This window comes from Mya arenaria, chromosome 6, assembly GCF_026914265.1.
Source record: "Mya arenaria isolate MELC-2E11 chromosome 6, ASM2691426v1".
In the NCBI taxonomy this organism is placed as follows: domain Eukaryota; kingdom Metazoa; phylum Mollusca; class Bivalvia; order Myida; family Myidae; genus Mya; species Mya arenaria.
Window position 1 is genome coordinate 10,369,184 of NC_069127.1, and position 11,052 is coordinate 10,380,235.

The 11,052-nt window shown below is 36.4% G+C and overlaps 1 pseudogene; it reads left to right on the forward strand.

Annotated features, from left to right (window-relative positions):
- Positions 1–48: 48 nt before the first annotated feature.
- On the forward strand, positions 49–3,399 carry LOC128237145 (spondin-1-like; annotated as a pseudogene).
- The last annotated feature ends 7,653 nt before the right edge of the window (positions 3,400–11,052 follow it).

Here is an 11,052-nt window from a genome sequence, read left to right on the forward strand (position 1 = left end):
GCTGTCAGAATGGGCTGTACTTGCTGCTGTTATATATATCTGGAGTCTATGACGAAGTCGGGATTGTTTTGAAGGCGTGCCTTATTTAATCTCCGTTTTATATGATTTTTTTTATCAATGCGATTAACAATGGATGCATACATAGCAAATGTCCAATTTTAGATGAATGATGGCAATTTATCTGTTCAATTTCTTTGAGAAAGTGTTAAGTTATTTTCATCATATTCATTTTATTTTATTTGACGATAATCATGATTAAAGATATTGAAGCAATGGCGATGCATACCGAAAATCGCTGTATTCACAAATTACAGAAATCTTGATCATTCTGTTTTGAAAGCGACAAAATATACACGGTGTTCAAGACGTCACCGTTGTGGCCTGTAGTCACGAAGACTTGCGAGGCTGTGCTCAAGGGGAACCAGAAGGCGCACATGCTTTCTTTCATCACCATGGTCGAACCAAGCAACGACTGGTGTATCGGTGGGTACCTTACTTTAAGCTGATGGTAATGATGATGTTGATAATGATGATGGCAGCTCAATCTAATGTATACTTCGTTTCCATTACGGAACCCCCGCAAGGTCCCTTTTCAAGCAACCAGAGCGGATCCACCGCATCACGAACATGTGGCCGAAACACCAGACTCGCCATTCTACCAAACGGCGACGGTAAAGCCAAATGCGCGCGTGACGCTCTCGAAGAGAAAGAAGAATTGTGGCGAAGATGATGGGAGCCACAGCAGTGTGGACATTCCCACTACAGAGGACCTCATTGAGATGATGAATCAGAAGATAATAATAACCGAGAAACTCGGTCAGTACATACACGTTTGTTCATTTCAATCGGTATTTCATTTCTTTTTTATGTCACAATTCTGTCATTTACTGGTTATTCTTTTAAGTTGAATGAGAAAACTCGGGTTATCCTCTTTTTGAAGCCAGCGACTGTGTCGTTCGAAGTAAAATGTTGTTTCTTCAAATTTGTTTAAAAGAGTATTAATGTTTTACTTAATGTTCAATCATGCGTCTGCCCCACAGCGATGATGAAGTTCGCGACCACAGACTGGGGAAGTGGTATGAGTGCAGCAACAATTGCGGGCAGGGAATGAGGCACCGGAACCGCCAACTCGTTATCGAGAACATCTTGCCGTCCATGTGCATCGTGGAGCTAGTGGCGGAAGAAACATGCCAGGGAGACTGCGTGGATAACCCCGGAAGACAGGCCGCGACAAACTCAGCAGCAACTTCGAGGTCCGGCACACGTTTCAGTTGGACCTGGACGATCCGTGCGCCATAACGCACTGGTCCGCCTGGTCCCTTTGATGCGCCAAAATGTGCGACCGCGGCGGCCGTGAACGCTGGCGGATGTTCCTGCGAAAGTCGGCTCAATGAACTTTGGCTTCGAGATTGTGGATCAGCATGTCTGCTATGGGATCGTGCCGGACTTCAGGAAGGTTTTTATGATGAAAAACTTTACAGGTTGGCATCAATTTGTATTTCTTTGCATAACAACTCAAAAACAAATGTTAATGAGTGTTATGTTTGATTACTGATATAAATTTGAACAATTACAAAAAGTTACAATTTCCAGGAAAATCACCGTTGTTAATTACCGTTTCGTTATCACTTTCATGACATTAGATGCAATTACTTGCATAATATTTGATACATTTGATTGAAATTATTCGGACCATTAAGTATTTTTATCGTCTTAATTGGCTAATTTCAGGGCCATCGAATACTAATTTTCATTTACAAAGTTGACGGAAATGGAATGATTTGCATAAAAATAAATGTTTGATAATAATTACGTTTAAATTTATGTTAATTACAAAAGTAATGACCAACCTTTTCCATTCTAGCCATCCACTCGCTGCCGAAGAACGATGCGAAAGTGCTAGTTTTTCCGCTACGGTGGTTGCCGGGGCAACGACAACAGGTTTGAGACGGAGGTGGAGTGCCAAGAAGAGTGTGCCAGATATATGGTAAGCGCGGGTGGTTAGTGCATCATGGCGGGTTCTGTTATTGCTAGTGGGCAGACAAATGAACAATATCAGCAAAAGTGAAATATCTACCAAAAATTATACTGATGTTTGAGATTCTGTAATTTAAAGTCTTTCGTCCAGTAAAAGAAGCATTGAAGTTATTTGAAACTCATATACATTTATTAAAAACACACATGCTAATATTTAACAGCTGGTTCTGTACAAATAATCCATTCTAATTCCCTTCTTTGTTGGTATATTTTATCCTGCATACTTTCAGACAACCGTGATGCAACCGTGACCGACATTAATCGCTCACAGAAGCCTCCAGTCAGGACTTCAAGCGTCTCATGATGCAGAAGAAGATGATGATGAACGGAGCACCGCAGCTGGACGCCGAGGTTACGATGGGAAAATCGAAAAGAGACGAATAAGGAACGCATGAGAGAAAGAGACACGACGTGATCGGAAGCGGAAGATGAAGGAGAATAAGCGGCTCATGCGGATGGAGAAGCAGAAGAAAGCAATGATGACGGTTGGTGCAGATGGCGGGGAGCGCGTGAATTGCATGTTGACGGAATGGTCCGAATGGGAGTAGTGCACGGTCACGTGTGGCAGAGTACGTCGACCGCTCGTGCATGATCAAACGACAGCCCGAGAACGGCGAGAAAAAGTGCCCTAAGAAACTAACCCGCAAACGGAAGTGCAGGGGACTTCCAAAATGTCGTAAGTATTTTTTATTTTTACAAAGAATTGTGTACTTATTACTATTATAACATAGAACAACATACTATATGTACTATATGGCTTTAAATACACTATAACTGAGATTATTGATTTAGGTTTTAATCATAACCATTTACTAACTTCTATTTTAGCGGTTGATTGCAAGGCAACAAATTGGGATGAATGGGGTGGCTGTTCCGCCTCGTGCGGCAAGACGCGGTGTAGGAGCGCTCCCGGAGAGTGATGCAGAAACCAAAACATGGCGGCATGGACTGTCCCAGCCTAGTGGAGCGAAAACCTTGCAACCTTGCGTCTTGTGCTGGTGAAAAGGTCAGTTATGACAAGTTTCCTTGTACAATACATGTAGAAGCATATCATTATTAACAATTTATAATAAATATATTATGTATATTGTATGTTAATTGTAACTGGATAAAAACACGTTTTGTGGCTATTCGTAGAGCTATTTTGTCACTCAAATATATTCACAAAAATACTATTATTTAGATATACGTACTGTAATAATGATAATTTTAAATTTCTATTTAACTGTATTGCATTTATCAACATTAAAAACCTTATAATAAATCATTGCATTAAATAGTCGTCCTCACTTGACTTGCTTCATATTTCAGATGATGAAAGATTACATGAACTCTATGCAGCGACATCCCCCTTCCACGTAGACAAGAAACGCACCAGGGGGTTAAGTGTTATTTAACAATTGTGAAAAAATACTGTGTTCAATGACTTTTGGGACAACATGTATGTTTGCTCAAATGTGTGCTATGCATGTATCAAGTGCCTTATCTAAATTAAAGCAATCAGGGACACTGAACATGACTTGTCGTTTGTTGAGGTCTTGTCACAGAAGGAAGCGAAATGTCGGTGTCTCTAGGTGCCTGGTCGAACAGTTAGAAAGTGCATTTAGCGAAACATGTATATACTCTGTCGAGATGACAACGAAAACCTGCTTGTTTGATGCAGACGCTGATAAATCATTATACTGTGCCTACGTCAACAGTCACGTGACAAATGTTTCGCTTGTTCTTCCATTTCAAAAAAGGTGCTGCGTAGCACATGAATGGTGTGAATATTCCACAAAATGGAGGATTTAGTTTGACGATATAACATGAACTATTACAGGTTACTTTTATTTGTTTATATGATATTTATTGTTGGTTGTTAGTCTAGTTATATGTTGGTTTTGTTACAGTGCCAGTGATATAATTTGCCCTCACACCCTGCATGTTCATTGTAGACATGCTCATTTCCCATTAAATCGACTGTACGCTGCTATCGAATACTGGCCCCATATTAACTAACGTCTTGAGACTGGGTTGGAGACTCAGAGTCAAAAATGTCTGTTTAAAATTGAATAAAAAGTCAAATTTAATATCGAATCTACTTATTTTACAAGAAAATAAAGATTTGCTGTTTTGAGTCCGGCATGAGTTTCAAACTAACCCTGTATTAAACTTGGGCTCAGATCGCATTCTCGATTGTTCTCCTGATGTCATGGTGACGACATTTAGTGACCATTTCATTATAAGAGATTGGATACTTTTCAAATTCAATATTTAGTACATATCATTAGATGTATACCCGCTTGTGAAGTCTGGTGCAAATGTATGACCCTTATACATAAATGTACTATGCGTTCAGTTGCTTCTTTTATTTCTACTGATCTGTCAAAATCAAACTTTAGATCTGCAATTGTTTACCAGAAGAACATATCATTAATCAGCACAGCCTAGCTGAAACTGCCGTATATGTCATGTGACATCAAGCCGATTTCTTTTCTAACTTACTTGTCTTTTCGTAATATTTTTATAGCTTTTATATAGCCACTAATGCCAAAGTTTATAGATTTATCAATCATTCGTTTAAAATTTCTTTGAAATATCTCAAACAATTTAACATTAATTACCTTTATCTTTGTTTATTGCAAAATAGATTATTCCTCTAAATTCTTGACTACACATTTCATCAAAAACATTTTGCACTTATATCATTTAGGCGTATTTTCTCAAAGTTTTGTCAATTATAAAGGTTATGGCACTAAACTAATAAATTTTATTTCAAAGCACATGTTTGTCTAAAGCGTGATGTTTTAAACTTTAATAAAGGGAGTTTTCCTATCTAAAGCAATAAATTAACAAACCTTATTTTGGCTGGTCCAATTTTTATAAATAATAATTATTCAACATGTGCCTTAATTGCGTGTTTACTTTGATATCAAATTAAGGTAATGTGAGCGACAGTTTCAATAATTTTAGAAATGTTTATTTGCCAGTAGTGCAGTTTACCTGTCACTGTACATATATGCAAAAAGCCTGAAGTCAATATTTGTACATTCTTGTATAGTTATTATTACAGTTCATGTGATACTTCCATTTTATTTTAAAAAATAAACGCATAAAAACCTACAGTTTATTGTTCGTGTGATCCAAAGCCATGCCCAGGTTATTATAGACTAAACAATTGACAAGAAACAGTGTCAACGGATTGCTAAACAAGAGCTGACGTAGGCTATGTCTCTTTTGTCTTTGAAATGAATGCATTAGTGATGTAAAATTACTGTCTGTCAATTACAATAAATTGTAAAAACTGCATAAAAATAAATCAATCAAAGGAAATAATTTGTATTGATGTTATGTAACCTAATTGTGTGATGATCGTGAACAACTGATTGAAGTATGAAATTCATTGAATGAACAGTATTTGAGAATTGAGTTAAATTCCACAGTTGCCCTAAAACTCGAACCAAAGTTTTTAAGTCGATCAAGGGCAATACTATGTATTTAGGTAATATGGAGTTATGTAACAATAATTGTGTGATGGCGGTAAACCAGTGTGCAGTATGAAGTCCATTAAATGAACGGCATTCAAGATCTGATTTAAAACTGCAAGTTGCCCTCAAACTTAAAGAAAACATTTTAGTGCGATCGAGGGCCATTATTTTCATTAAGCATGACATGGAGTTATGTTACATAATTGTATGATGGCCGTCAACAGTGGTGTGAAGTATAAAGTCAATTGAATGAAGACAGAATGGTGCGTGAGGGTTGACCTATGCATAGCTGTCTAGGTTAAGGTCATACTCAAAAGTCATTGGTCTAAAGTTTTTGTATTGTGTCTCTTCTGAGCTGTACTTTTATGTCGTGGACTTTAAAATAACTCGGCGCATATTTTCAGCAGCATAATAAGCGGGTGTGTCACGTGAGCTATTTGTTGTCTTGACTTGCTTGACATCACTGTCATGCATAAGCATCAACTTTAAAACAATTGGCACGTAGCATATCATGAGAATACTACGCCTAATGTGACACGTGACTCCTTGGTAAGGGCCTTCCGACAAGTAGGCAGAAGCAGACTACTAATAAGAAAATACGGAAGATGTACTTGGCAATAAGATAAAACAAATAAGCATGAAACGAGGTGACATGTAACAATAAAAAGTAAGCATAACATTAAATTAGTTCATTATTTTAGTTAAATGAAACATATGATTTGTTACAATAGAAAGACCGTCTCTATTTTAAACCTTTTATTCAGGTAAATACGTGTATTTTCCTTTCGAAATTTAACAAAAAGGCAACAGTGTTTGCTTCATAAAAAGTCAAAGCTCAATGGGTTTCGTTGTCGTTCTTTAATGACTTGTTTACTACAATTTTAATGAATTATTATTATCATTATAATAACCTTATTGTTTCTTTGCAATGCATTATTAACCAAATTAAATGAAATGCAAAACTGTTCAAACAAGCAACAATAAGAGTGAGGCAAATGTCGAAATATGAATACATTTACAAAACATAAGTGTATATTATACACTCAAATTGATTCCTTGTACTAGTAATGATATTTCCGATTATAAAACTTAGGAACAAACGATTAGTACATTTCGAGGGTAAATTTATTCTACCAAAGGTCACTTTTTTCAAACAATAATAACAAATGCATAAAAAGAGCAACACCAGTAAATGTCAGAATTTCGGTATTTTTTATTCGTCGAAACTTTCTCTCAGTCATAAGGAACACAATTTGTAATTATATGCGGTTGTTTTACATAGTTAATCAGAATAAATATAAAGCAAACAGGGTATCATACTACTTTTGATAAGGGCAAATTGTCGGAGGTCATGGCGGACACCAAAGGGCAACTGATAGTCCCCGCTTTGTCTTGGCGCTGATTGGTCAGTGGCAGGTCATTAATTACATCAAGGTCAAAGATAAATCTTTCTCGGAACTGTTCCATAAAGTGTCGGTGACGGGCAGGACATTGAACAAACGTCTAATTTTATGAATATGGTAGGAAATAGTAGCTTTGTGTTCAAAATGAAACTGGATTATGTTTTTGCTGTATTTATTCATAACAAAACATACTGAAGACTTCATTTCACAAAAGGGCACAAACCTGCCAAATATAAAGGCCTGATCATAACAAAAAGTTCTGTCATTAAAACCCATAAATTAATAACAGAGACATAACGGTTTCAAGTAAACTATAAACGTCGAAACAAAAATGAGCAGTAATGTGTTCCAATGAAGGATAAATCAAACAGTTCAAAGGTGATTTACTTCAATCAAAGGTGAGACTTGCAACAACAAAATAAATAAATAATGATGGATGTTGGGTCTTCAGCTGAAGATATGATCGAGTGAATGCCTTTATTCAATGATTAAGCAGGCTGCGTTATAATTTATCTGATTTTACATGCATTATTTAATAATTGCACATGAAACAGAAATACCAATAAATTAATATACATATAGCGATGACATTTCAATAATTAAAATGTCATAGCAAGAAATGACATGAATATTAAAGACACTACATCATTGCACAAACAGGATAATGGAAAACTAATGACTGTGCAGTTAAGGCACTATTCATATACGACTTCTCCTTTGCAGCTTTTTAACCATATTGAGCACAATACATAACCATTTGTCATTTTTAATTTGATTTTATAAGTTTGCATTACACAGAAATAAACATCATGAGCTTCTTTTAAACAGTCCATGGTAATGTTTTCAGATAATATGTAACATTCCTCTTAAAACAAATTACCTTAATTCATACATGGTGTGAGCACATGATGGCAATGGTAACCATGGTAATATACTGGAGATTCACCCTCGGACCCAGTGCCCTCAGCTTACGGCCAGGGTTGGGGCCGTACACTGCTTACACTTGAGACGGGAGTGTTCCGAGACTGCTGGGTGGACTGGTATCGAGACGCCCCAGACAGGGAGAACTCGAAAGGGTCGGCAGTGCTTGTTAACAGACGCATCTTGTCCTCTGAAATAAGTATGACAAACTATTTATAACTATTTATATTCTTGCTTCAATCATAATTGTTTTATAAAGGGTGGGAAGTATGTAAATCATTAGCAAGTTTACACAATCAATTATTGCAGGCAATAAACTGTTTCAGACTAGGATTTCATTAAAAAACTAATAATTAAGTCATTGGTGCATGCTGTTATACAAAACTTTAATACAAATCAATAACATATGAACAATCTGTATAGATGTTAGTAGTTACAAAGGAAAACAGTAGACCAAACATTAAGATATCTGTCTGAAAATAACCCAAAATGGTTGAAGCTGAGTGCACGAGACTGCATTGCATGTTAGTATTTTAGGTTAATGTGTTAGGCAGACGAAGATACTGTTTTAATATTTATGTTACCAAGTCGACCTGAAGTGACTTAAAATTGTTTGAAAGTCGACCTTAAGTGACTTAAATATGTTACCAGAAATGACATGAATATTAAAGACCCTACATCATTGCACAAACAGGATAATGGAAAACTAATGACTGTGCAGTTAAGGCACTATTCATATACAACTTCTCCTTTGCAGCTTTTTAACCATATTGAGCACAATACATAACCATTTGTCATTTTTAATTTGATTTTATAAGTTTGCATTACACAGAAATAAACATCATGAGCTTCTTTTAAACAGTCCATGGTAATGTTTTCAGATAATATGTAACATGCCTCTTAAAACAAATTACCTTAATTCATACATGGTGTGAGCACATGATGGCAATGGTAACCATGGTAATATACTGGAGATTCACCCTCGGACCCAGTGCCCTCAGCTTACGGCCAGGGTTGGGGCCGTACACTGCTTACACTTGAGACGGGAGTGTTCCGAGACTGCTGGGTGGACTGGTATCGAGACGCCCCAGACAGGGAGAACTCGAAAGGGTCGGCAGTGCTTGTTAACAGTCGCATCTTGTCCTCTGAAATAAGTATGACAAACTATTTATAACTATTTATATTCTTGCTTCAATCATAATTGTTTTATAAAGGGTGGGAAGTATGTAAATCATTAGCAAGTTTACACAATCAATTATTGCAGGCAATAAACTGTTTCAGACTAGGATTTCATTAAAAAACTAATAATTAAGTCATTGGTGCATGCTGTTATACAAAACTTTAATACAAATCAATAACATATGAACAATCTGTATAGATGTTAGTAGTTACAAAGGAAAACAGTAGATCAAACATTAAGATATCTGTCTGAAAATAACCCAAAATGGTTGAAGCTGAGTGCACGAGACTGCATTGCATGTTATTATTTTAGGTTAATGTGTTAGGCAGACGAAGATACTGTTTTAATATTTATGTTACCAAGTCGACCTGAAGTGACTTAAAAATGTTTGAAAGTCGACCTTAAGTGACTTAAATATGTTACCAGAAATGACATGAATATTAAAGACCCTACATCATTGCACAAACAGGATAATGGAAAACTAATGACTGTGCAGTTAAGGCACTATTCATATACAACTTCTCCTTTGCAGCTTTTTAACCATATTGAGCACAATACATAACCATTTGTCATTTTTAATTTGATTTTATAAGTTTGCATTACACAGAAATAAACATCATGAGCTTCTTTTAAACAGTCCATGGTAATGTTTTCAGATAATATGTAACATGCCTCTTAAAACAAATTACCTTAATTCATACATGGTGTGAGCACATGATGGCAATGGTAACCATGGTAATATACTGGAGATTCACCCTCGGACCCAGTGCCCTCAGCTTACGGCCAGGGTTGGGGCCGTACACTGCTTACACTTGAGACGGGAGTGTTCCGAGACTGCTGGGTGGACTGGTATCGAGACGCCCCAGACAGGGAGAACTCGAAAGGGTCGGCAGTGCTTGTTAACAGTCGCATCTTGTCCTCTGAAATCAGTATGACAAACTATTTATAACTATTTATATTCTTGCTTCAATCATAATTGTTTTATAAGGGTGGGAAGTATGTAAATCATTAGCAAGTTTACACAATCAATTATTGCAGGCAATAAACTGTTTCAGACTAGGATTTCATTAAAAAACTAATAATTAAGTCATTGGTGCATGCTGTTATACAAAACTTTAATACAAATCAATAACATATGAACAATCTGTATAGATGTTAGTAGTTACAAAGGAAAACAGTAGACCAAACATTAAGATATCTGTCTGAAAATAACCCAAAATGGTTGAAGCTGAGTGCACGAGACTGCATTGCATGTTATTATTTTAGGTTAATGTGTTAGGCAGACGAAGATACTGTTTTAATATTTATGTTACCAAGTCGACCTGAAGTGACTTAAAAATGTTTGAAAGTCGACCTTAAGTGACTTAAATATGTTACCAGAAATGACATGAATATTAAAGACCCTACATCATTGCACAAACAGGATAATGGAAAACTAATGACTGTGCAGTTAAGGCACTATTCATATACAACTTCTCCTTTGCAGCTTTTTAACCATATTGAGCACAATACATAACCATTTGTCATTTTTAATTTGATTTTATAAGTTTGCATTACACAGAAATAAACATCATGAGCTTCTTTTAAACAGTCCATGGTAATGTTTTCAGATAATATGTAGCATGCCTCTTAAAACAAATTACCTTAATTCATACATGGTGTGAGCACATGATGGCAATGGTAACCATGGTAATATACTGGAGATTCACCCTCGGACCCAGTGCCCTCAGCTTACGGCCAGGGTTGGGGCCGTACACTGCTTACACTTGAGACGGGAGTGTTCCGAGACTGCTGGGTGGACTGGTATCGAGACGCCCCAGACAGGGAGAACTCGAAAGGGTCGGCAGTGCTTGTTAACAGACGCATCTTGTCCTCTGAAATCAGTATGACAAACTATTTATAACTATTTATATTCTTGCTTCAATCATAATTGTTTTATAAGGGTGGGAAGTATGTAAATCATTAGCAAGTTCAATAGCAAATATCAAATAAGATTTTTTTTATAAAATAGGATCTATCAATAACTTCAGATATTTTAGAA